At 48.9% G+C, this 24939-nt stretch overlaps 1 protein-coding gene across 2 annotated transcripts in view; it reads left to right on the forward strand.

The window, feature by feature from the left end:
* The first annotated feature begins 1245 nt into the window (after positions 1-1245).
* bcl9l (bcl9 like) overlaps positions 1246-24939 on the forward strand; it is a 79159-nt gene continuing 55465 nt past the window's right edge. For both annotated transcript variants that reach the window (XM_082956533.1, XM_045724936.2), the window contains exon 1: positions 1246-1600. The gene's annotated coding sequence lies outside the window, so the exon portion shown is untranslated. The remainder of the gene's footprint in view (positions 1601-24939) is intronic.

Raw genomic sequence — 24939 nt, forward strand, 5'->3', positions numbered from 1 at the left:
CTGTACTGGGTAGAGAGGAACCAGGCTATGTGGGGTGGCCAGTCCTCTTCTGGCTGTACCGGGTAGAGAGGAACCAGGCTATGTGGGGTGGCCAGTCCTCTTCTGGCTGTACTGGGTAGAGAGGAACCAGGCTATGTGGGGTGGCCAGTCCTCTTCTGGCTGTACCGGGTAGAGAGGAACCAGGCTATGAGGGGTGGCCAGTCCTCTTCTGGCTGTACCGGGTAGAGAGGAACCAGGCTATGTGGGGTGGCCAGTCCTCTTCTGGCTGTACTGGGTAGAGAGGAACCAGGCTATGTGGGGTGGCCAGTCCTCTTCTGGCTGTACCGGGTAGAGAGGAACCAGGCTATGTGGGGTGGCCAGTCCTCTTCTGGCTGTACTGGGTAGAGAGGAACCAGGCTATGTGGGGTGGCCAGTCCTCTACTGGCTGTACTGGGTAGAGAGGAACCAGGCTATGTGGGGTGGCCAGTCCTCTTCTGGCTGTACCGGGTAGAGAGGAACCAGGCTATGTGGGGGTGGCCAGTCCTCTACTGGCTGTACTGGGTAGAGAGGAACCAGGCTATGTGGGGTGGCCAGTCCTCTTCTGGCTGTACTGGGTAGAGAGGAACCAGGCTATGTGGGGTGGCCAGTCCTCTACTGGCTGTACTGGGTAGAGAGGAACCAGGCTATGTGGGGTGGCCAGTCCTCTACTGGCTGTACTGGGTAGAGAGGAACCAGGCTATGAGGGGTGGCCAGTCCTCTTCTGGCTGTACTGGGTAGAGAGGAACCAGATAGCATCGACATGAACATCCACACACAAACAGTAAAACTAATACAACAATAGGAATGTAAACAACAACAAAAATATAATCAACAAAACAATAGCAAATATAATGTGTAGTTATAACAATTATATTACTATATAATTATGAGTATGAATATAATTATTAGACTATTATGCTATATGACATTCAATTGTGAAGAAAAAATATTTGGAGTAACCTAAAATTACTTGTGTTTCCTACTTACTAATAATTACAATACCAATAACAATACAAAAAAACAATATTTTAAGGTGTGTTTGAATGTCTCAATCAGTTTAATTTAGGTGATCAGCTTTATACGGATGTCTGTGCTGAGTGGCCACATCACTCACTCAGTGGCTGGTAATGTGTGTGTGTGTGTGTGTGTGTGTGTGTGTGTGTGTGTGTGTGTGTGTGTGTGTGTGTGGTGTGTGTGTGTGTGTGTGTGTGTGTGTGTGTGTGTGTGTGTGTGTGTGTGTGTGTGTGTGTATGTGTGTGAATGCTATGGACTCAAATGCAACGTCCTGTCTTTTCCACAGCGCCGATACTAGAGTCATGATCTACCGTTTGTTCGAGGACGCGTCCTCTGTTTTGAACCTTTAAACTGAAACGTGAAAACCTCGTATGGTTTTATCACCGTTACCGATCCAACCACCCTGAAATTACAGCAGCCCCGGCACGGTTGTTAATAAACCCGGTAGGACCTTGCGCAGTGCTAACAGAGAAGGAGCAAACGGTTGCAGCCTCTTCGGGGGGAATGTCGGTTGTCCGTCACTCTTGACACCACATCGGCCTTCCTCTCAGATACCAACGAAAATGGGGTAGGAAGACGACATGTCCTCTTCAACGATATCATGACATTACTACAAAAAGCAGTCATTTTTTTGTTGTTGGTACGTTTTCTTAAACGCTCGACAATGATATATTCTCAAAAGCAATAACACGTAACTCAAATTAGCTAGTAAAGCTAGTTACGAACCCGGTCCATAGAAATGGATTGACGTGCAGATGTGTGTGTGTGTTGTTGTTGTGTGTGTCTGTTGTCACCGGGACTCACGGTAACGGGCAGCTTGCTAATGCTAACTGGCTAGCTGTAGCACATCACACGGTAACGGCAGCTTGCTAATGCTAACTGGCTAGCTGTAGCACACCACACGGTAACGGGCAGCTTGCTAATGCTAACTGGCTAGCTGTAGCACACCACACGGTAACGGGCAGCTTGCTAATGCTAACTGGCTACTAGCTGTAGCACACCACACGGTAACGGCAGCTTGCTAATGCTAACTGGCTGCTAGCTGTAGCACACCACACGGTAACGGCATCTTGCTAATGCTAACTGGCTACTAGCTGTAGCACACCACACGGTAACGGCAGCTTGCTAATGCTAACTGGCTAGCTGTAGCACACCACACGGTAACGGGCAGCTTGCTAATGCTAACTGGCTAGCTGTAGCACATCACACGGTAACGGCAGCTTGCTAATGCTAACTGGCTAGCTGTAGCACATCACACGGTAACGGCAGCTTGCTAATGCTAACTGGCTAGCTGTAGCACATCACACGGTAACGGCAGCTTGCTAATGCTAACTGGCTAGCTGTAGCACATCACACGGTAACGGCAGCTTGCTAATGCTAACTGGCTAGCTGTAGCACATCACACGCAGTGACTGTTAACATTCAGGTTGACATCAGGCCCACGTCCATAATATATTAATATAACTCTACCCAGACATAGTTAACTATATATAACTATCATATGTTTATGTACGCGTTTTCATGGATTCATGATTTTTAATTAAAACCGGACAACGGTTAGCTAGCTAACGTTACATTCCTAGACAGATGTACGACTTTAGCAAGAAAGAAAACTATTAAGCTAGCTAACGTTAGCTACTCAGTTAGCTACAAGTAGTCTGCGTGATTATCCAACGAGCATTACACTTTTAAGTCTTTAGCATATGAATTACCTAACGTTAGGTAGATAGTTCATGTATGTATGTCGGGTAAATATATTTATACAGCTAACTTGCCCCAATGTGACTATCAGTTGTGAAAAGTAGTTAGCTAACGTTAGCTAGCCTACTGCGATTGTTTTTAGCTAGCTAACGTTAGCTAACTGCAACTTGACCAGGTCCATGCATGTCTACACTATAGGGTATACCTTTCCCCCTCTCAGCCTGGCTACTCAGCCTGGCTACATATAACTTCAGTTACTATGTAGTCATCTTGGACAAGGTGGACAGTATTTCCATGTAGGACCTACAAGAGGATCTGGTTATGTCTGGTTCTCAAGAAGATGTGTTCACTTCAGTCCTCTAGACTAGAGCAAATCAAATGGTAATTGTCACAACAAGTGTAGACCTTTACCATGAAATGCTTACTTACAAGCCCTTAACCAACAGTGCAGTTCTATAAATAAGAGTTCATAAAATATTCACTAAATAAACTAAAATAAAAATAAATATAAAATCTATCAAAAAGTAACACAATTCATTTACATAACAATAACGAGGCTATGTACAGGTTAGGTTAGTAATGAGGTTAGTAATGAGGCTATATACGGGGGTAACAGTACAGAGTCAATGTGTGGGGTACAGGTTAGTAATGAGGCTATATACAGGGGGTACAGGTTAGTAATGAGGCTATATACGGGGGTAACAGTACAGAGTCAATGTCCAGGGTACAGGTTAGTAATGAGGCTATATACGGGGATACCGGTACTGAGTTAATGTCCGGGATACAGGTTAGTAATGAGGCTATATACAGGGGTACCGGTACAGAGTCAATGTCCAGGGTACAGGTTAGTAATGAGGCTATGAGTTAATGTCCGGGATACAGGTTAGTTGAGGTAAAGTGACTATACATAGATAATAAACAGTGAGTAGCAGCAGTGTAAAAACAAAGTGGGTCAATGTAAATAGTCCAGGTGACCATTTGATTAATTGTTCAGCAGTCTTATGGCTTGGGGGTAGAAGCTTTTAAGGAGCCTTTTGGTCCTAGACTTGGCGCTCTGCGTGGTAGCAGAGAGAACAGTCTAACACCTGGGTGACTGGGGTCTTTGACAATTGTTTGGGGCCTTCCTCTGACACCGCCTAGTATATAGGCCCTGGATGGCAGGAACCTTGGCCCCAGTGATGTACTGGGCCGTTTGTACTACGAGCAGTTGCCATACCAGGCGATGATGCAATCGATCACGATGGTGCAGCTGTAGAACCTTTTTGAGGATCTGAGGACCCATTGCCAAATCTTTTCAGTCTCCTGAGGGGGGAAAAAGTGTTGTCGTGCCCTCTTCACGACTGTCTTGGTGTGTTCATGCAAGAAGTGACTGACTGAGGTCTTGAAGATATACCTACTAGATGGTGAACAATGCAAACTCCTCCACAACGTTTTCCCCATCAGACAGGGATTGGAGATTTCAAGTTCTCACCAACACTTTTCTACCAAATCAAATGTATTTATAAAGCCCTTCTTACATCAGCTGATATCTCAAAGTGCTGTACAGAAACCCAGCCTAAAACCCCCAAACAGCAAGTAATGCAGGTGTAGAAGCACGGTGGCTAGGAAAAACTCCCTAGGAAAAACTCCCTAGAAAGGCCAAAAACCTAGGAAGAAACCTAGAGAGGAACCAGGCTATGAGGGGTGGCCAGTCCTATTCTGGCTGTGCCGGATGGAGATTAGAAACCTAGAGAGGAACCAGGCTATGAGGGGTGGCCAGTCCTCTTCTGGCTGTGCCGGGTGGAGATTATAACAGAACATGGTCAAGATGTTCAAATGTTCATAGATGACCAGCATGGTCACACTTCCTTTCATTCGTTATGGCCTCAGTGATATGCATGCGTCTTACCAACCAGAATAAGACAGTCACAAATGTAATGTCACATGCTTGGTAAACAACAGGTGTAGACTAATGCTTAATTACAAGTCCTTTTCCAACAATGCAAAGTTAAAGATAATGATAAAAATAGTGACACAAGGAATAAATACACAGTGAATAAACCAGCACTGTAAATATCTACTAACTAGTGTTGACTAGCATGGTGATAATACAGGTGTAATGTTAACTAGTGTTGACTAGCATGGTTATAATACAGGTGTAATGTTAACTAGTGTTGACTGGCATGGTTATAATACAGGTGTAATGTTAACTAGTCTGGACTAGCATGGTGATAATACAGGTGTAATGTTAACTAGTCTGGACTAGCATGGTTATAATACAGGTGTAATGTTAACTAGTGTTGACTAGCATGGTTATAATACAGGTGTAATGTTAACTAGTCTGGACTAGCATGGTGATAATACAGGTGTAATGTTAACTAGTCTGGACTAGCATGGTTATAATACAGGTGTAATGTTAACTAGTGTTGACTAGCATGGTGATAATACAGGTGTAATGTTAACTAGTGTTGACTAGCATGGTTATAATACAGGTGTAATGTTAACTAGTGTTGACTAGCATGGTTATAATACAGGTGTAATGTTAACTAGTCTGGACTAGCATGGTGATAATACAGGTGTAATGTTAACTAGTCTGGACTAGCATGGTTATAATACAGGTGTAATGTTAACTAGTGTTGACTAGCATGGTGATAATACAGGTGTAATGTTAACTAGTGTTGACTAGCATGGTTATAATACAGGTGTAATGTTAACTAGTCTGGATTAGCATGGTGATAATACAGGTGTAATGTTAACTAGTCTGGACTAGCATGGTGATAATACAGGTGTAATGTTAACTAGTGTTGACTAGCATGGTTATAATACAGGTGTAATGTTAACTACTAACTAGTGTTGACTAGCATGGTTATAATACAGGTGTAATGTTAACTAGTGTTGTTATCTACTAACTAGTGTTGACTAGCATGGTTATAATACAGGTGTAATGTTAACTAGTGTTGACTAGCATGGTTATAATACAGGTGTAATGTTAACTAGTGTTGTTATCTACTAACTAGTGTTGACTAGCATGGTTATAATACAGGTGTAATGTTAACTAGTGTTGACTAGCATGGTGATAATACAGGTGTAATGTTAACTAGTGTTGTTATCTACTAACTAGTGTTGACTAGCATGGTTATAATACAGGTGTAATGTTGTAGTAACATCGGTATTATGTAATAATAACAAAATAGTGCACAGCACTATAGTAAATGTGGTGTGATTTGGGACACACACCCTATGTGGCTAGTCAAGTGCATCGGTGTCTCCCTCCCCAGGCCCTGTGGCCCTGTGGCCCTGTGGCCCTGTGGCACTGTGGCCCTGTGGCACTGTGGCCCTGTGGTACTGTAACACAGTCTTTTCCGTCAGTCAGTTTGCGCCGTGCGATATCCTAGACCTAGAGACCTATATTTAGCCGGACAAAGTCTGTAACCTGATCTGAATTGTCTTTGAGGGCTATAGAGCAAGCTAGCAGACCCAGCACACTTTTGTCATATTAAAAATAGCCTAGCTAAGCCCGGGCTAAGTGTCGTACTGAGTCGTCCTCTTGAGGATCCCTATCCAATCAATAGAATTCAATGAAATGTATTTTATAGACCTTTATTTTTTTTTAATGCTAGCTGTCACCAAGTGTTTTACAGATACCTGGCCTGAACCCCAAAAGAGCAAGCAATGCAGAGGCACAGTGGATAGGAAACAATCATTAGGCATGAAACACTCAGATAATCTGACTGGCAACAATAGACTGGCGATAGACTGGCGATAGACTGGCGATAGACTGGCAACAATAGACTGGCGATAGACTGGCGATAGACTGGCAACAATAGACTGGCGATAGACTGGCGATAGACTGGCGATAGACTGCCGATAGACTGGCGATAGACTGGCAACAATAGACTGGCGATAGACTGGCGATAGACTGCCGATAGACTGGCGATAGACTGGCAACAATAGACTGGCGATAGACTGGCGATAGACTGGCGATAGACTGGCAACAATAGACTGGCGATAGACTGGCGATAGACTGGCAACAATAGACTGGCGATAGACTGGCGATAGACTGCCGATAGACTGGCGATAGACTGGCAACAATAGACTGGCGATAGACTGGCGATAGACTGGCAACAATAGACTGGCGATAGACTGGCGATAGACTGGCAACAATAGACTGGCGATAGACTGGCGATAGACTGGCGATAGACTGCCGATAGACTGGCGATAGACTGGCAACAATAGACTGGCGATAGACTGGCGATAGACTGGCGATAGATACTTATCACAGTAGGAGGATGTTCCTTCTCTTGCTAGAACAAAAGACGTGCCCGCTGCGTACCGACGAGCCGTTTCTACTGGCTCCTCAGTGGCCGACAACTTGACTTAGAGCCAATCGGAGAGCACGAACCTCCACGTGGGGGAGCCGACAGGAATGACAACAAAAAGGAAAAAAAAATATTTTGTTCTAGCTATAACTAGCTAGCTAAAAAAATTAGCTAAGGGCTGGCACTGGCAGTATGGGATTATGGAGAGTAAATTGAATTTAAAATAAATTGTATTCTTGCTAGCCTGGCCATCTGGCAAGTAGCAACATGGGCATTCTACAACAATAGCAACATTAGCGCAGCTAGCTAGTTAGCAAACATTGAATACCTCTACAAAGCAAAATACACAGGGACTAGCGTTGCCAAACCAGTTTTCAGAACGAAACACTACTGCCACCTTCTGGTTTGGAGTATTTTAACAAGGCTGACGGCTTCACAATATGTGCAGTGTCAACAGAAAAGAGAGAGACTGTTTAGAAGTGCTAAGTACTCTTGGCAAGCAAACGTTTGACAATCTGACTGATGTGTGGAACCCATTAGGTGGAACCTACAGAGCAACCAGGGCTGAAAGACTAGTTCACTGTAAAGGGAATAGGATTAATATATATATATTTATATATATATATATACTGTACTCTATACCATCTACTGCATCTTGCCATCCTGATGTAATGTATCACTAGCCACCTTAAACAATGCTGCTTTATAAATGTTTTCATACCCTACATTACTCATCTCAAATGTATATACTGTACTCTATACCATCTACTGCATCTTGCCTATGCCGTTCAGCCATCGCTCATCCATATATTTATATGTACATATTCTTATTCATTCCTTTACACTTGTGTGTGTAAAAGGTAGTTGTTGTGAAATTGTTAGATTACTTGTTAGATATTACTGCACAGTCGGAACTAGAAGCACAAGCATTTCGCTACACTCGCATTAACACCTGCTAACCATGTGACCAATAACATTTGATTTGATTTGGATCCTACAGAGAATGAGAAGATGTTGAATAAACAGATGAACAGGAGGTCTTGTACTGTTGAGTAGCTAGTAGCATGCCGACACTGTCTCCCTCCCTCCAAGCACGGGCAGATTTGTTGATGTGTCCCAATAATATATATTTTTTTCTCTCCAAGTGTGTACTTGTTCACTTCTCTTGACTGACTGACTGGTATAACAATAGGGTGGAAACCCCCAATGTTTTTAGGTTTGTGGGAAGACCAATCCAATGCTTTTAGGTTAGTGGGAAGACCAATCCAATGTTTTTAGGTTAGTGGGAAGACCAATCCAATGCTTTTAGGTTAGTGGGAAGACCAATCCAATGCTTTTAGGTTTGTGGGAAGACCAATCCAATGCTTTTAGGTTTGTGGGAAGACCAATCCAATGCTTTTAGGTTTGTGGGAAGACCAATCCAATGCTTTTAGGTTAGTGGGAAGACCAATCCAATGCTTTTAGGTTTGTGGGAAGACCAATCCAATGTTTTTAGATTTGTGGGAAGACCAATCCAATGTTTTTAGATTTATGGGAATTAGTGAACAAGTTTACACTTCAGGAGATAGGAGAGATTATTGGGACGCACACTTGGTATTTTGTTGCTGACAAAGTGTTGCTTATCTGGCTAGGTGATCTGAGACTGGCGTTGGGGGATGACTTACACGCAGCACAGTCAAGGTGAAGCTATGAAAGACTAATGTGATATTGAGAGGCAGAGCAGTGGGAGAGGAGACGCCACAGTACATGGACGTGACAGCAGACTTGGATCTATAGGCCAGGCCTAGGCAAGGCCTTCATCTGGACTGGGTTGTTATGAACTCAGAAGGACTTGCTGTATGTAAACACATATTAGCCAATCAGGGTAGGTCTCTCTGTTTTACTATAGGAGAGCACCAATCAGGGTAGACCTCTCTGTTTTACTATAGGAGCACCAATCAGGGTAGGCCTCTCTGTTTTACTTTAGGAGCACCTATCAGGGTAGACCTCTCTGTTTTACTTTAGGAGAGCACCTATCAGGGTAGACCTCTCTGTTTTACTTTAGGAGCACCAATCAGGGTAGACCTCTCTGTTTTACTTTAGGAGCACCAATCAGGGTAGACCTCTCTGTTTTACTTTAGGAGAGCACCTATCAGGGTAGACCTCTCTGTTTTACTTTAGGAGCACCTATCAGGGTAGACCTCTCTGTTTTACTTTAGGAGCACCTATCAGGGTAGACCTCTCTGTTTTACTTTAGGAGCACCTATCAGGGTAGACCTCTCTGTTTTACTTTAGGAGCACCTATCAGGGTAGACCTCTCTGTTTTACTTTAGGAGCACCAATCAGGGTAGGCCTCTCTGTTTTACTTTAGGAGCACCAATCAGGGTAGGCCTCTCTGTTTTACTTTAGGAGCACCAATCAGGGTAGACCTCTCTGTTTTACTTTAGGAGCACCAATCAGGGTAGGCCTCTCTGTTTTACTTTAGGAGCACCAATCAGGGTAGACCTCTCTGTTTTACTTTAGGAGCACCTATCAGGGTAGACCTCTCTGTTTTACTTTAGGAGCACCTATCAGGGTAGACCTCTCTGTTTTACTTTAGGAGCACCTATCAGGGTAGACCTCTCTGTTTTACTTTAGGAGCACCAATCAGGGTAGACCTCTCTGTTTTACTTTAGGAGCACCTATCAGGGTAGGTCTCTCTGTTTTACTTTAGGAGTTAACTTGGCCGTTTGAGGTCAAGACAAAACCACATGGTTTATATATGTGGCTCCATTCAATAATTAGAAAACACAACTAATCCTGTCAAGGTGTTTATAACATCCACGAATCGGTTCACTTCCCAGAGAAACCTAGATCAGCCTGCCCTTCACATCATTCCTCACCATGGTTCTGGGTTGCAACATTTCCCAGGTTTCTCTCTCTTCTCCCTCTCCTCCTCTCACCTCCTCTCTTCTCCCTCTCCTCCCTCTTCCCCTCTTCTTCCTCTCTTCCCCCTCTTCTCTCTCTTCTCCCTCTCCTCCCTTCCCCCTCTTCTTCCTCCCTTCCCCCTCTTCTTCCTCTCTTCCCCCTCTCCTTCCTCTCTTCCCCCTCTTCTCTCTCTTCCCCCTCTTCTCCCTCTCCTCCTCTCTTCTCCCTCTCCTTCCTCTCTTCCCCCTCTCCTTCCTCTCTTCCCCCTCTTCTTCCTCTCCCCTCTTCTTCCTCTCTTCCCCCTCTTCTCCCTCTCCTCTCCTCTCCCTCTCCTCCTCTCTTCTCCCTCTCCTCCTCTCTTCTCCCTCTCCTCTCCCTCTTCCCCCTCTCCTTCCTCTCTTCCCCCTCTTCTCCCTCTCCTTCCTCTCTTCCCCCTCTTCCCCTCTCCTTCCTCTCTTCCCCCTCTCCTTCCTCTCTTCCCCCTCTTCTCCCTCTTCTTCCTCTCTTCCCCCTCTTCTCCCTCTCCTCTCTTCCCCCTCTTCTCCCTCTCCTCTCTTCCCCCTCTTCTCCCTCTCCTCTCTTCCCCCTCTTCTCCCTCTCCTCTCTTCCCCCTCTTCTTCCTCTCCTCTCCCTCTCCTTCCTCTCTTCCCCCTCTTCTCCCTCTCCTCTCTTCCCCCTCTTCTTCCTCTCCTCCTCTCTTCTCCCTCTTCTCCTCTCTTCCCCCTCTCCTTCCTCTCTTCCCCCTCTTCTCCCTCTTCTTCCTCTCTTCCCCCTCTTCTCCCTCTCCTCTCTTCCCCCTCTTCTTCCTCTCCTCCTCTCTTCTCCCTCTCCTCCTCTCTTCTCCCTCTCCTCCTCTCTTCTCCCTCTTCTCCTCTCTTCTCCCTCTCCTCCTCTCTTCTCCCTCTCTTCTCCTCTCTTCTCCCTCTCCTCCTCTCTTCTCCCCCTCCTCTCTTCTCCCTCTCCTCCTCTCTTCTCCCTCTCTTCTCCTCTCTTCTCCCTCTCCTCCTCTCTTCTCCCTCTCTTCTCCTCTCTTCTCCCTCTCTTCTCCTCTCTTCTCCCCCTCCTCTCTTCTCCCTCTCCTCCTCTCTTCTCCCTCTCCTCCTCTCTTCTCCCTCTCCTCCTCTCTTCTCCCTCTCCTCCTCTCTTCTCCCTCTTCTCCTCTCTTCTCCCCCTCCTCTCTTCTCCCCCTCCTCTCTTCTCCCCCTCCTCTCTCCTCCTCTCTTCTCCCTCTTCTCCTCTCTTCTCCCTCTCTTCTCCTCTCTTCTCCCCCTCCTCTCTTCTCCCCCTCCTCTCTTCTCCTCTCTTCTCCCTCTCCTCCTCTCTTCTCCCTCTCTTCTCCTCTCTTCTCCCCCTCCTCTCTTCTCCCTCTCCTCACTCCTCATATTTGGCTTTTGCTAATATGAATGCTGTTTAGTTCTTACTCACAGAATGGCCTCTATCCATTTAGCCGCTCTCTCTCTTTCACATTCCCTCTCTCTTTTCCCCACTTCTTCTGTTTAGAACTGTCTCCCTACTGTCTGTACTGTGGCTGCTGTTTGTTATTTTTCCTTCTTGCTCTAGTCTAGTTGGCTCTGTTCCCAGACTGTGTTGGAAGAAATACAACCCAAGATCCTCCCAGCGAACTGAACCCAGAGAGTCTCTTCTCTTCCTGGTCCCGAGTGGAGGGAAAACCTGGAACAGAGGTGGAGACAGAGACATCCTAAACCGACTCATGAAGTCTCTTTCCCTCTCTCTCTCTCTCTCTCTCTCTATCTCTCTGTCCCTCTCTCTCTGTCCCTCTCTCTCTTTCTCTCTCTCCTTTCCTCTCTGTTCCCCCTCTCTTTCCCTCTCTCTCTCTCTCTCTCTCCTCCCTCTGTCCCTTTCCCTCTCTGTCCCTCTCTCATTGTCCCTCTCTCTCTCCCTCTCTCTCTCTCTTTCCCTCTGTCCCTCTCTCTCTCTTTGTCCCTCTCTCTCTCCCCCTCTCTCTCTGTCCCCCCTCTTTCCCTCTCTGTCCCCCTCTCCCTCTCTCTCCTACCTCATTCTCTCTCTCTCTCTCTCTCTCTCTCTCTCTCTCTCTCTCTCTGGCCCTCTCTCTCTCGTATTATGTTAGTCAGTGCCATAAACCCATGAAGTAGCCTACTGTACCCCCCCCCCCCCCCTCACACACACGCGCCCACATAGAATAGCCAGCCAAATAGAGAAAGTAGCCAGCCATGATCCCCTGGGCCGGGGTTAAGAATATTTAGCCAAACCAGCTCTATTTTGGTGTCTTCTGCTACATTCTAATGCCTTGATATCATCCGGAATACACTGCTATTGAGAAACGATGGGGGACAGAAAACCGAAGGATGCTGAGATACAGCTGTTGCTACTGGATCTAGAGCAGTGGCTAAATACGAAGACGCGTTTGAGAAGAGAAAGCAAGCGTGTAGAGGAATGTAGTCTAGCCTGGTTGGAATGTAGTCTAGCCTGGTTGGAATGTAATCTAGCCTGGTTGGAATGTAATCTAGCCTGGTTGGAATGTAGTCTAGCCTGGTTGGAATGTAGTCTAGCCTGGTTGGAATGTAATCTAGCCTGGTTGGAATGTAGTCTAGCCTGGTTGGAATGTAGTCTAGCCTGGTTGGAATGTAATCTAGCCTGGTTGGAATGTAGTCTAGCCTGGTTGGAATGTAATCTAGCCTGGTTGGAATGTAATCTAGCCTGGTTGGAATGTAGTCTAGCCCGGTTGGAATGTAGTCTAGTAGCCTGGTTGGAATGTAGTCTAGCCTGGTTGGAATGTAATCTAGCCTGGTTGGAATGTAGTCTAGCCTGGTTGGAATGTAATCTAGCCTGGTTGGAATGTAATCTAGCCTGGTTGGAATGTAGTCTAGCCTGGTTGGAATGTAGTCTAGCCTGGTTGGAATGTAGTCTAGCCTGGTTGGAATGTAGTCTAGCCTGGTTGGAATGTAGTCTAGCCTGGTTGGAATGTAATCTAGCCTGGTTGGAATGTAGTCTAGCCTGGTTGGAATGTAATCTAGCCTGGTTGGAATGTAGTCTAGCCTGGTTGGAATGTAATCTAGCCTGGTTGGAATGTAATCTAGCCTGGTTGGAATGTAGTCTAGCCTGGTTGGAATGTAGTCTAGCCTGGTTGGAATGTAGTCTAGCCTGGTTGGAATGTAGTCTAGCCTGGTTGGAATGTAGTCTAGCCTGGTTGGAATGTAATCTAGCCTGGTTGGAATGTAATCTAGCCTGGTTGGAATGTAATCTAGCCTGGTTGGAATGTAGTCTAGCCTGGTTGGAATGTAATCTAGCCTGGTTGGAATGTAATCTAGCCTGGTTGGAATGTAGTCTAGCCTGGTTGGAATGTAGTCTAGCCTGGTTGGAATGTAGTCTAGCCTGGTTGGAATGTAGTCTAGCCTGGTTGGAATGTAGTCTAGCCTGGTTGGAATGTAGTCTAGCCTGGTTGGAATGTAATCTAGCCTGGTTGGAATGTAGTCTAGCCTGGTTGGAATGTAGTCTAGCCTGGTTGGAATGTAGTCTAGCCTGGTTGGAATGTAGTCTAGCCTGGTTGGAATGTAGTCTAGCCTGGTTGGAATGTAGTCTAGCCTGGTTGGAATGTAATCTAGCCTGGTTGGAATGTAGTCTAGCCTGGTTGGAATGTAATCTAGCCTGGTTGGAATGTAATCTAGCCTGGTTGGAATGTAGTCTAGTAGCCTGGTTGGAATGTAGTCTAGTAGCCTGGTTGGAATGTAATCTAGTAGCCTGGTTGGAATGTAATCTAGCCTGGTTGGAATGTAATCTAGCCTGGTTGGAATGTAGTCTAGTAGCCTGGTTGGAATGTAATCTAGTAGCCTGGTTGGAATGTAATCTAGTAGCCTGGTTGGAATGTAATCTAGTAGCCTGGTTGGAATGTAGTCTAGTAGCCTGGTTGGAATGTAGTCTAGTAGCCTGGTTGGAATGTAATCTAGCCTGGTTGGAATGTAATCTAGCCTGGTTGGAATGTAATCTAGCCTGGTTGGAATGTAATCTAGCCTGGTTGGAATGTAGTCTAGCCTGGTTGGAATGTAGTCTAGCCTGGTTGGAATGTAGTCTAGCCTGGTTGGAATGTAGTCTAGCCTGGTTGGAATGTAATCTAGCCTGGTTGGAATGTAATCTAGCCTGGTTGGAATGTAGTCTAGCCTGGTTGGAATGTAATCTAGCCTGGTTGGAATGTAGTCTAGTAGCCTGGTTGGAATGTAGTCTACACACAATAATCATTCACAAGGGTGTTACATAGTGACCATAACAAATACAACTGTTTATTGTGGATTCTCATCACCATTAATTTAAGCAAAATGTGACTCTGTTGATGGCGTCTCCGCGTGTTTTCGGGCTTGACGAGTCACTCACTTTAACGGCACTGTCTAGCAAGTCCCGATGGACTTATAAAAAAATACATACAAGATATTTAGTTAATTTCTCCGGATGTGATACCAAGGACATACATATAAGTACGTAGTGTGATTTATGAACTGCAAAATAGTATACCTGAGATTGACTTTATTTAGTCAATTAAACACTGTTTCTAAACTAGTCCAGCTTGCTGTTCATCAATCAACGTACAGTAAGCCATTGCGGCAGCGCTTTGCGGCAGCGCTTTGCGGCAGCATATGAAACACGGGAAGTAAAGTCGATGAATGTGCCAGAAAGCAACAGACCCAGTATTTTTCTACTCACAGTTTCTAACATTATTTGTGGGTCTCCCAAGTGGCGCAGCGGTCTAAGGCACTGCGTCTCAATGCTATAGGCGTCACTACAGACACCCTGGCTCGATTCCAGGCTGTATCGCAACCGGGCTGTGATTGGGAGTCCCGTAGGGCGGCGCTCATTTGGCCCAGCGTCGTCCGGGTTTGGCCGGTGTAGGCCGTCATTGTAAATAATATTTTTTTTCTTAACTGACTTGCCTAATTAAATAAAGGTTAAATAAAAACACATTATGGGACGTGGACATTAACTCACAGGGACGATGAAGGAGCATCATGTGTAATGAAATATAACTGATACCACAGCGTTCACAACACACCCAGCAGACTGTCAAAGCAGCAGTGTTTCCCTGTCCTGTTGATAGATGGCTGTCCTCGCTGGCTCTGAGACTGACAGGCTCCTGTCCTGTTGATAGATGGCTGTCCTCGCTGGCTCTGAGACTGACAGGCTCCTGTCCTCGCTGGCTCTGAGACTGACAGGCCCCTGTCCTGTTGATAGATGGCTGTCCTCGCTGGCTCTGAGACTGACAGGCCCCTGTCCTGTTGATAGATGGCTGTCCTCGCTGGCTCTGAGACTGACAGGCTCCTGTCCTGTTGATAGATGGCTGTCCTCGCTGGCTCTGAGACTGACAGGCTCCTGTCCTCGCTGGCTCTGAGACTGACAGGCTCCTGTCCTCGCTGGCTCTGAGACTGACAGGCTCCTGTCCTCGCTGGCTCTGAGACTGACAGGCCCCTGTCCTGTTGATAGATGGCTGTCCTCGCTGGCTCTGAGACTGACAGGCTCCTGTCCTGTTGATAGATGGCTGTCCTCGCTGGCTCTGAGACTGACAGGCTCCTGTCCTCGCTGGCTCTGAGACTGACAGGCTCCTGTCCTCGCTGGCTCTGAGACTGACAGGGCTCCTGTCCTCGCTGGCTCTGAGACTGACAGGCTCCTGTCCTCGCTGGTTCTGAGACTGACAGGCTCCTGTCCTCGCTGGCTCTGAGACTGACAGGCTCCTGTCCTCGCTGGCTCTGAGACTGACAGGCTCCTGTCCTCGCTGGCTCTGAGACTGACAGGGCTCCTGTCCTCGCTGGCTCTGAGACTGACAGGCTCCTGTCCTCGCTGGTTCTGAGACTGACAGGCTCCTGTCCTCGCTGGCTCTGAGACTGACAGGCTCCTGTCCTCGCTGGCTCTGAGACTGACAGGCTCCTGTCCTCGCTGGCTCTGAGACTGACAGGCTCCTGTCCTCGCTGGCTCTGAGACTGACAGGCTCCTGTCTTCGCTGGCTCTGAGACTGACAGGCTCCTGTCCTGTTGATAGATGGCTGTCCTCGCTGGCTCTGAGACTGACAGGCTCCTGTCCTCGCTGGCTCTGAGACTGACAGGCTCCTGTCCTCGCTGGCTCTGAGACTGACAGGCTCCTGTCCTCGCTGGCTCTGAGACTGACAGGCTCCTGTCCTCGCTGGCTCTGAGACTGACAGGCTCCTGTCCTCGCTGGCTCTGAGACTGACAGGCTCCTGTCCTCGCTGGCTCTGAGACTGACAGGCCCCTGTCCTGTTGATAGATGGCTGTCCTCGCTGGCTCTGAGACTGACTGGCCCCTGTCCTGTTGATAGATGGCTGTCCTCGCTGGCTCTGAGACTGACAGGCTCCTGTCCTGTTGATAGATGGCTGTCCTCGCTGGCTCTGAGACTGACAGGCTCCTGTCCTCGCTGGCTCTGAGACTGACTGGCCCCTGTCCTGTTGATAGATGGCTGTCCTCGCTGGCTCTGAGACTGACAGGCTCCTGTCCTCGCTGGCTCTGAGACTGACAGTCTCCTGTCCTCGCTGGCTCTGAGACTGACAGGCCCCTGTCCTCGCTGGCTCTGAGACTGACAGGGCTCCTGTCCTCGCTGGCTCTGAGACTGACAGGCTCCTGTCCTCGCTGGCTCTGAGACTGACTGGCCCCTGTCCTCGCTGGCTCTGAGACTGACAGGCTCCTGTCCTCGCTGGCTCTGAGACTGACAGGGCTCCTGTCCTCGCTGGCTCTGAGACTGACAGGGCTCCTGTCCTCGCTGGCTCTGAGACTGACAGGCTCCTGTCCTCGCTGGCTCTGAGACTGACAGGCTCCTGTCCTCGCTGGCTCTGAGACTGACAGGGCTCCTGTCCTCGCTGGCTCTGAGACTGACAGGCTCCTGTCCTCGCTGGCTCTGAGACTGACAGGCTCCTGTCCTCGCTGGCTCTGAGACTGACAGGCTCCTGTCCTCGCTGGCTCTGAGACTGACAGGCTCCTGTCCTCGCCTCCTCTGAGACTGACAGGCTCCTGTCCTCGCTGGCTCTGAGACTGACAGGCTCCTGTCCTGTTGATAGATGGCTGTCCTCGCTGGCTCTGAGACTGACAGGCTCCTGTCATCGCTGGCTCTGAGACTGACAGGCTTCTGTCCGAGCTGGCTCTGAGACTGACAGGCTCCTGTCCTCGCTGGCTCTGAGACTGACAGGCTCCTGTCCTCGCTGGCTCTGAGACTGACTGGCCCCTGTCCTGTTGATAGATGGCTGTCCTCGCTGGCTCTGAGACTGACAGGCTCCTGTCCTCGCTGGCTCTGAGACTGACAGGCCCCTGTCCTCGCTGGCTCTGAGACTGACAGGCCCCTGTCCTCGCTGGCTCTGAGACTGACAGGCCCCTGTCCTCGCTGGCTCTGAGACTGACAGGCCCCTGTCCTGTTGATAGATGGCTGTCCTCGCTGGCTCTGAGACTGACAGGCTCCTGTCCTCGCTGGCTCTGAGACTGACAGGCCCCTGTCCTGTTGATAGATGGCTGTCCTCGCTGGCTCTGAGACTGACAGGCTCCTGTCCTCGCTGGCTCTGAGACTGACAGGCCCCTGTCCTGTTGATAGATGGCTGTCCTCGCTGGCTCTGAGACTGACAGGCTCCTGTCCTGTTGATAGATGGCTGTCCTCGCTGGCTCTGAGACTGACAGGCTCCTGTCCTCGCTGGCTCTGAGACTGACAGGCTCCTGTCCTCGCTGGCTCTGAGACTGACAGGCCCCTGTCCTGTTGATAGATGGCTGTCCTCGCTGGCTCTGAGACTGACAGGCTCCTGTCCTCGCTGGCTCTGAGACTGACAGGCTCCTGTCCTCGCTGGCTCTGAGACTGACAGGCTCCTGTCCTGTTGATAGATGGCTGTCCTCTCTGGCTCTGAGACTGACAGGCCCCTGTCCTCGCTGGCTCTGAGACTGGCAGGCCCCTGTCCTGTTGATAGATGGCTGTCCTCGCTGGCTCTGAGACTGACAGGCTCCTGTCCTCGCTGGCTCTGAGACTGACAGGCCCCTGTCCTGTTGATAGATGGCTGTCCTCGCTGGCTCTGAGACTGACAGGCTCCTGTCCTCGCTGGCTCTGAGACTGACAGGCTCCTGTCCTCGCTGGCTCTGAGACTGACAGGCTCCTGTCCTCGCTGGCTCTGAGACTGACAGGCTCCTGTCCTCGCTGGCTCTGAGACTGACAGGCTCCTGTCCTGTTGATAGATGGCTGTCCTCGCTGGCTCTGAGACTGACAGGCCCCTGTCCTGTTGATAGATGGCTGGAAGATGCATATCGTTCATTCTAGCGTGAGAGGGTTCGGTGGGCTTTTTTCTGTCTTCCAAATTGTAAAAAGTAGCCTAGTTCATTCAAGCTGAAATGAGTGTGTAACTGCTATAGCCGTGCTAGTGGAAAACACTGACTGACTGGGACACTGGCTGACTGGGACACTGGCTGACTGGGACACTGGCTGACTGGGACACTGACTGGGATGCTGGCTGACTGGGACACTGGCTGACTGGGACACTGGCTGACTGGGACACTGACTGGGATGCTGGCTGACTGGGATGCTGGCTGACTGGGACACTGGCTGACTGGGACACTGGCTGACTGGGACGCTGACTGACTGAGACACTGGCTGACTGGGACACTGGCTGACTGGGACGCTGGCTGACTGGTACACTGCCTGACTGGGACACTGCCTGACTGGGACACTGGCTGACTGACTGGGACACTGGCTGACTGACTGGGACACTGGCTGACTGGGACACTGGCTGGCTGACTGGGACACTGGCTGGCTGACTGGGACACTGACTGACTGACTGGGACACTGGCTGACTGACTGGGACACTGGCTGACTGACTGGGACACTGGCTGGCTGACTGGGACACTGGCTGACTGGGACACTGGCTGACTGGGACACTGGCTGGCTGACTGGGACACTGACTGACTGGGACACTGGCTGACTGGGACACTGGCTGACTGGGACACTGGCTGACTGACTGGGACGCTGGCTGGCTGACTGGGACACTGGCTGGCGGACTGGGACACTGGCTGACTGACTGGGACACTGACTGACTATTTATTTATTTAACCAGGTTGGCCAGTTGAGAACAAGTCCTTTATTTAACCAGGTAGGCTTTTTGAGAACAAGTTCTTTATTTAACCAGGTTGGCCAGTTGAGAACAAGTCCTTTATTTAACCAGGTTGGCCAGTTGAGAACAAGTCCTTTATTTAACCAGGTAGGCTAGTTGAGAACAAGTTCTCATTTATAACTGCAACCTGGCCAAGATAAAGCAAAGCAATTTGACACATACAACAACACAGAGTTACACATGGAGTAAAACAATCATACTGTCAATAATACAGTAGAAAAGTCTATGTGTGTGCAAATGAGGTGAGATAACGGAGGTAAGGCAATAAATAGGCCGTAGTGGGGAATGAATTACAATGTAGCAATTAAACACTGGAGTGGTAGAGACTGGAGGGATCAGAGACTGGAGTGATCAGAGACTGGAGTGATCAGAGACTGGAGGGATCAGAGACTGGAGTGATCAGAGACTGGAGTGATCAGAGACTGGAGTGATCAGAGACGAGTCGCAGAGACTGGAGTGATCAGAGACTGGAGTGGTAGAGACTGGAGTGATCAGAGACTGGAGTGATCAGAGACTGGAGGGATCAGAGACTGGAGTGATCAGAGACTGGAGTGGTAGAGACTGGAGTGGTCAGAGACTGGAGTGATCAGAGACTGGAGTGATCAGAGACTGGAGTGATCAGAGACTGGAGGGATCAGAGACTGGAGTGGTCAGAGACTGGAGTGGTAGAGACTGGAGGGATCAGAGACTGGAGTGATCAGAGACTGGAGTGATCAGAGACTGGAGTGATCAGAGACTGGAGTGGTAGAGACTGGAGTGGTAGAGACTGGAGTGATCAGAGACTGGAGTGATCAGAGACTGGAGTGATCAGAGACTGGAGTGGTAGAGACTGGAGTGATCAGAGACTGGAGTGGTAGAGACTGGAGTGATCAGAGACTGGAGTGATCAGAGACTGGAGTGATCAGAGACTGGAGTGATCAGAGACTGGAGTGATCAGAGACTGGAGGGATCAGAGACTGGAGTGATCAGAGACTGGAGTGATCAGAGACTGGAGTGGTAGAGACTGGAGTGGCAGAGACTGGAGTGGCAGAGACTGGAGTGATCAGAGACTGGAGTGATCAGAGACTGGAGTGATCAGAGACTGGAGTGGTAGAGACTGGAGTGGCAGAGACTGGAGTGGCAGAGACTGGAGTGATCAGAGACTGGAGTGATCAGAGACTGGAGTGATCAGAGACTGGAGTGATCAGAGACTGGAGTGGTAGAGACTGGAGTGATCAGAGACTGGAGTGATCAGAGACTGGAGTGATCAGAGACTGGAGTGATAGAGACTGGAGTGGTAGAGACTGGAGTGATCAGAGACTGGAGTGATCAGAGACTGGAGTGATCAGAGACTGGAGTGGTAGAGACCGGAGTGATCAGAGACTGGAGTGATCAGAGACTGGAGTGATCAGAGACGAGTCGCAGAGACTGGAGTGATCAGAGACTGGAGTGGTAGAGACTGGAGTGATCAGAGACTGGAGTGATCAGAGACTGGAGTGATCAGAGACGAGTCGCAGAGACTGGAGTGATCAGAGACTGGAGTGATCAGAGACTGGAGTGATCCGAGACTGGAGTGATCAGAGACTGGAGTGATCAGAGACTGGAGTGATCAGAGACTGGAGTGATCAGAGACTGGAGTGATAGAGACTGGAGTGATCAGAGACTGGAGTGGCAGAGACTGGAGTGATCAGAGACTGGAGTGATCAGAGACTGGAGTGATCAGAGACTGGAGGGATCAGAGACTGGAGTGGTAGAGACTGGAGTGGTAGAGACTGGAGTGGTAGAGACTGGAGTGATCAGAGACTGGAGTGATCAGAGACTGGAGTGGTAGAGACTGGAGTGGTAGAGACTGGAGTGGCAGAGACTGGAGTGGCAGAGACTGGAGTGATCAGAGACTGGAGTGATCAGAGACTGGAGTGGTCAGAGACTGGAGTGATCAGAGACTGGAGTGATCAGAGACTGGAGTGATCAGAGACTGGAGTGATCAGAGACTGGAGTGATCAGAGACTGGAGTGATCAGAGACTGGAGTGATCAGAGACTGGAGTGGTAGAGACCGGAGTGGTAGAGACCGGAGTGATCAGAGACCGGAGTGATCAGAGGACTCGGAGTGATCAGAGACGAGTCGCAGAGACTGGAGTGATCAGAGACTGGAGTGGTCAGAGACTGGAGTGATCAGAGACTGGAGGGATCAGAGACTGGAGTGATCAGAGACTGGAGTGATCAGAGACTGGAGTGATCAGAGACTGGAGTGATCAGAGACTGGAGTGGCAGAGACTGGAGTGATTCAGAGACTGGAGTGATCAGAGACTGGAGTGATCAGAGACTGGAGTGATCAGAGACTGGAGTGGTCAGAGACTGGAGTGATCAGAGACTGGAGTGATCAGTGATCAGATAAAATCCTGGAAGTTTATAGGTAGTTTCGCAAGCCAATTCTAATTAGCGTTAGCGCAATGACTTGAAGTCTATACTAACATGCTAGCTGTTCCCATAGACTTTCAGTCAATGCGCTAACCGGTAGTTAGCAACTTCCTTCAAACGGAACGCAGAAACATAAAAATGGTATCCACAAGTTCATCTGACTGTGGGAAGTAGATACAGGACCTCTGTGCCAAAATCTCAAACTATCCTTTATAATGCTGTGGACTAGTCCTTTAGGGGTGAGTGGGGGTAAGTTGAGACAAATAAAGAATGAATAATTTCACCAAATTTTTAGGAAGAGGTCATCATTTTATGGAGTCAACCATGTGGAAAAAGTGGTTAGAAAGTTAGGTCCAAAACACTGGTATTCACCAAGTCAAATGAATTTATTGTGTTGAGGTTTTATGATGCTTGTATCTAAATTAAAGTAGATCATTTTAAGATTGTTCTATGCATCAGTTCTGGTCTCTATAAGCGTCAAAGTGAGGTTATAAACCTAGCATGGAAGTTATAATCCTTGTAGCTGTGTGGGCTAATAAAGTCAAAAATGTTTGCCTTGGGGTAAGTTGAGTTGCTTCCTTCCCAGACGTAATGCGAGGCATTTTCACTGGGGGAATGAGGTAATGACAGGACCTTGCATATGTTAAACATGTTCAACTGTGTTTGGGGAAACAAAGATAGACATGTTTTTTTAAAAAGGTCATATTTAATTCAGTACAGAAATGTGTAGGCTGCTTAACGTACCCCTGTACTGACGCTCAACTTACCTCGGACACAGGGTACGTTTTTCCCAAGAGACCACAGAGTCTTTTTTTGAAAACTGTAATGTTTAGATGAATTGTGATTTATTTCCAGGGATATACCACATCCTGAAATACATGTAGATACCTTTGTTAGAAAGAATAATATATTTCCCTTTGACCAAGTGATGCTCACTATAGAAAATGACTCAACTTACCCCACTCTCCCTTACCCCGTGGCCAGTGTTGGTGCTCTAATTTCCCTTCTTGTCTCCCCAGTCTCCTCTTGTCTCTCCAGTCTCCTCTTGTCTCCCCAGTCTCCTCTTGTCTCTCCAGTCTCCTCTTGTCTCTCCAGTCTCCTCTTGTCTCTCCAGTCTCCTCTTGTCTCTCCAGTCTCCTCTTGTCTCTCCAGTCTCCTCTTGTCTCCCCAGTCTCCTCTTGTCTCTCCAGTCTCCTCTTGTCTCCCCAGTCTCCTCTTGTCTCTCCAGTCTCCTCTTGTCTCTCCAGTCTCCTCTTGTCTCACCAGTCTCCTCTTGTCTCTCCAGTCTCCTCTTGTCTCTCCAGTCTCCTCTTGTCTCTCCAGTCTCCTCTTGTCTCTCCAGTCTCCTCTTGTCTCTCCAGTCTCCTCTTGTCTCTCCAGTCTCCTCTTGTCTCCCCAGTCTCCTCTTGTCTCTCCAGTCTGGCTCTGTCTCCCCAGTCTCCTCTTGTCTCTCCAGTCTCCTCTTGTCTCTCCAGTCTCCTCTTGTCTCTCCAGTCTCCTCTTGTCTCTCCAGTCTCCACTTGTCTCTCCAGTCTCCTCTTGTCTCTCCAGTCTCCTCTTGTCTCCCCAGTCTCCTCTTGTCTCCCCAGTCTCCTCTTGTCTCTCCAGTCTCCTCTTGTCTCTCCAGTCTCCTCTTGTCTCTCCAGTCTCCTCTTGTCTCTCCAGTCTCCTCTTGTCTCTCCAGTCTCCTCTTGTCTCTCCAGTCTCCTCTTGTCTCCCCAGTCTCCTCTTGTCTCTCCAGTCTCCTCTTGTCTCTCCAGTCTCCTCTTGTCTCCCCAGTCTCCTCTTGTCTCCCCAGTCTCCTCTTGTCTCTCCAGTCTCCTCTTGTCTCTCCAGTCTCCTCTTGTCTCTCCAGTCTCCTCTTGTCTCCCCAGTCTCCTCTTGTCTCACCAGTCTCCTCTTGTCTCCCCAGTCTCCTCTTGTCTCCCCAGTCTCCTCTTCTCTCTCCAGTCTCCTCTTGTCTCTCCAGTCTCCACTTGTGTCCCCAGTCTCCTCTTGTCTCTCCAGTCTCCTCTTGTCTCTCCAGTCTCCTCTTGTCTCCCCAGTCTGGCTCTGTCTCCCCAGTCTCCTCTTGTCTCTCCAGTCTCCTCTTGTCTCTCCAGTCTCCTCTTGTCTCTCCAGTCTCCTCTTGTCTCTCCAGTCTCCACTTGTCTCTCCAGTCTCCTCTTGTCTCTCCAGTCTCCTCTTGTCTCTCCAGTCTCCTCTTGTCTCTCCAGTCTCCTCTTGTCTCTCCAGTCTCCTCTTGTCTCTCCAGTCTCCACTTGTCTCTCCAGTCTCCTCTTGTCTCTCCAGTCTCCTCTTGTCTCCCCAGTCTCCTCTTGTCTCTCCAGTCTCCTCTTGTCTCTCCAGTCTCCTCTTGTCTCTCCAGTCTCCTCTTGTCTCTCCAGTCTCCTCTTGTCTCTCCAGTCTCCTCTTGTCTCTCCAGTCTCCTCTTGTCTCTCCAGTCTCCTCTTGTCTCTCCAGTCTCCTCTTGTCTCCCCAGTCTCCTCTTGTCTCCCCAGTCTCCTCTTGTCTCCCCAGTCTCCTCTTGTCTCTCCAGTCTCCTCTTGTCTCTCCAGTCTCCTCTTGTCTCTCCAGTCTCCTCTTGTCTCACCAGTCTCCTCTTGTCTCTCCAGTCTCCTCTTGTCTCTCCAGTCTCCTCTTGTCTCTCCAGTCTCCTCTTGTCTCTCCAGTCTCCTCTTGTCTCTCCAGTCTCCTCTTGTCTCTCCAGTCTCCTCTTGTCTCTCCAGTCTCCTCTTGTCTCCCCAGTCTCCTCTTGTCTCTCCAGTCTCCTCTTGTCTCTCCAGTCTCCTCTTGTCTCCCCAGTCTCCTCTTGTCTCCCCAGTCTCCTCTTGTCTCTCCAGTCTCCTCTTGTCTCTCCAGTCTCCTCTTGTCTCTCCAGTCTCCTCTTGTCTCTCCAGTCTCCTCTTGTCTCTCCAGTCTCCTCTTGTCTCTCCAGTCTCCTCTTGTCTCTCCAGTCTCCTCTTGTCTCCCCAGTCTCCTCTTGTCTCTCCAGTCTCCTCTTGTCTCTCCAGTCTCCTCTTGTCTCCCCAGTCTCCTCTTGTCTCCCCAGTCTCCTCTTGTCTCTCCAGTCTCCTCTTGTCTCCCCAGTCTCCTCTTGTCTCCCCAGTCTCCTCTTGTCTCTCCAGTCTCCTCTTGTCTCTCCAGTCTCCTCTTGTCTCTCCAGTCTCCTCTTGTCTCTCCAGTCTCCTCTTGTCTCCCCAGTCTCCTCTTGTCTCTCCAGTCTCCTCTTGTCTCTCCAGTCTCCTCTTGTCTCTCCAGTCTCCTCTTGTCTCTCCAGTCTCCTCTTGTCTCTCCAGTCTCCTCTTGTCTCTCCAGTCTCCTCTTGTCTCACCAGTCTCCTCTTGTCTCCCCAGTCTCCTCTTGTCTCTCCAGTCTCCTCTTGTCTCCCAGTCTCTCTGCCCCAGTCTCCTCTTGTCTCTCCAGTCTCCTCGTCTCCGCCCTCTCTCCAGTCTCCTCTTGTCTCTCCAGTCTGGCTCTTGTCTCCCCAGTCTCCTCTTGTCTCTCCAGTCTCCTCT

The sequence above is a fragment of the Salmo salar genome, chromosome 09 (genome assembly GCF_965601325.2).
Source record: "Salmo salar chromosome 09, fSalSal1, whole genome shotgun sequence".
In the NCBI taxonomy this organism is placed as follows: Eukaryota; Metazoa; Chordata; class Actinopteri; order Salmoniformes; family Salmonidae; genus Salmo; species Salmo salar.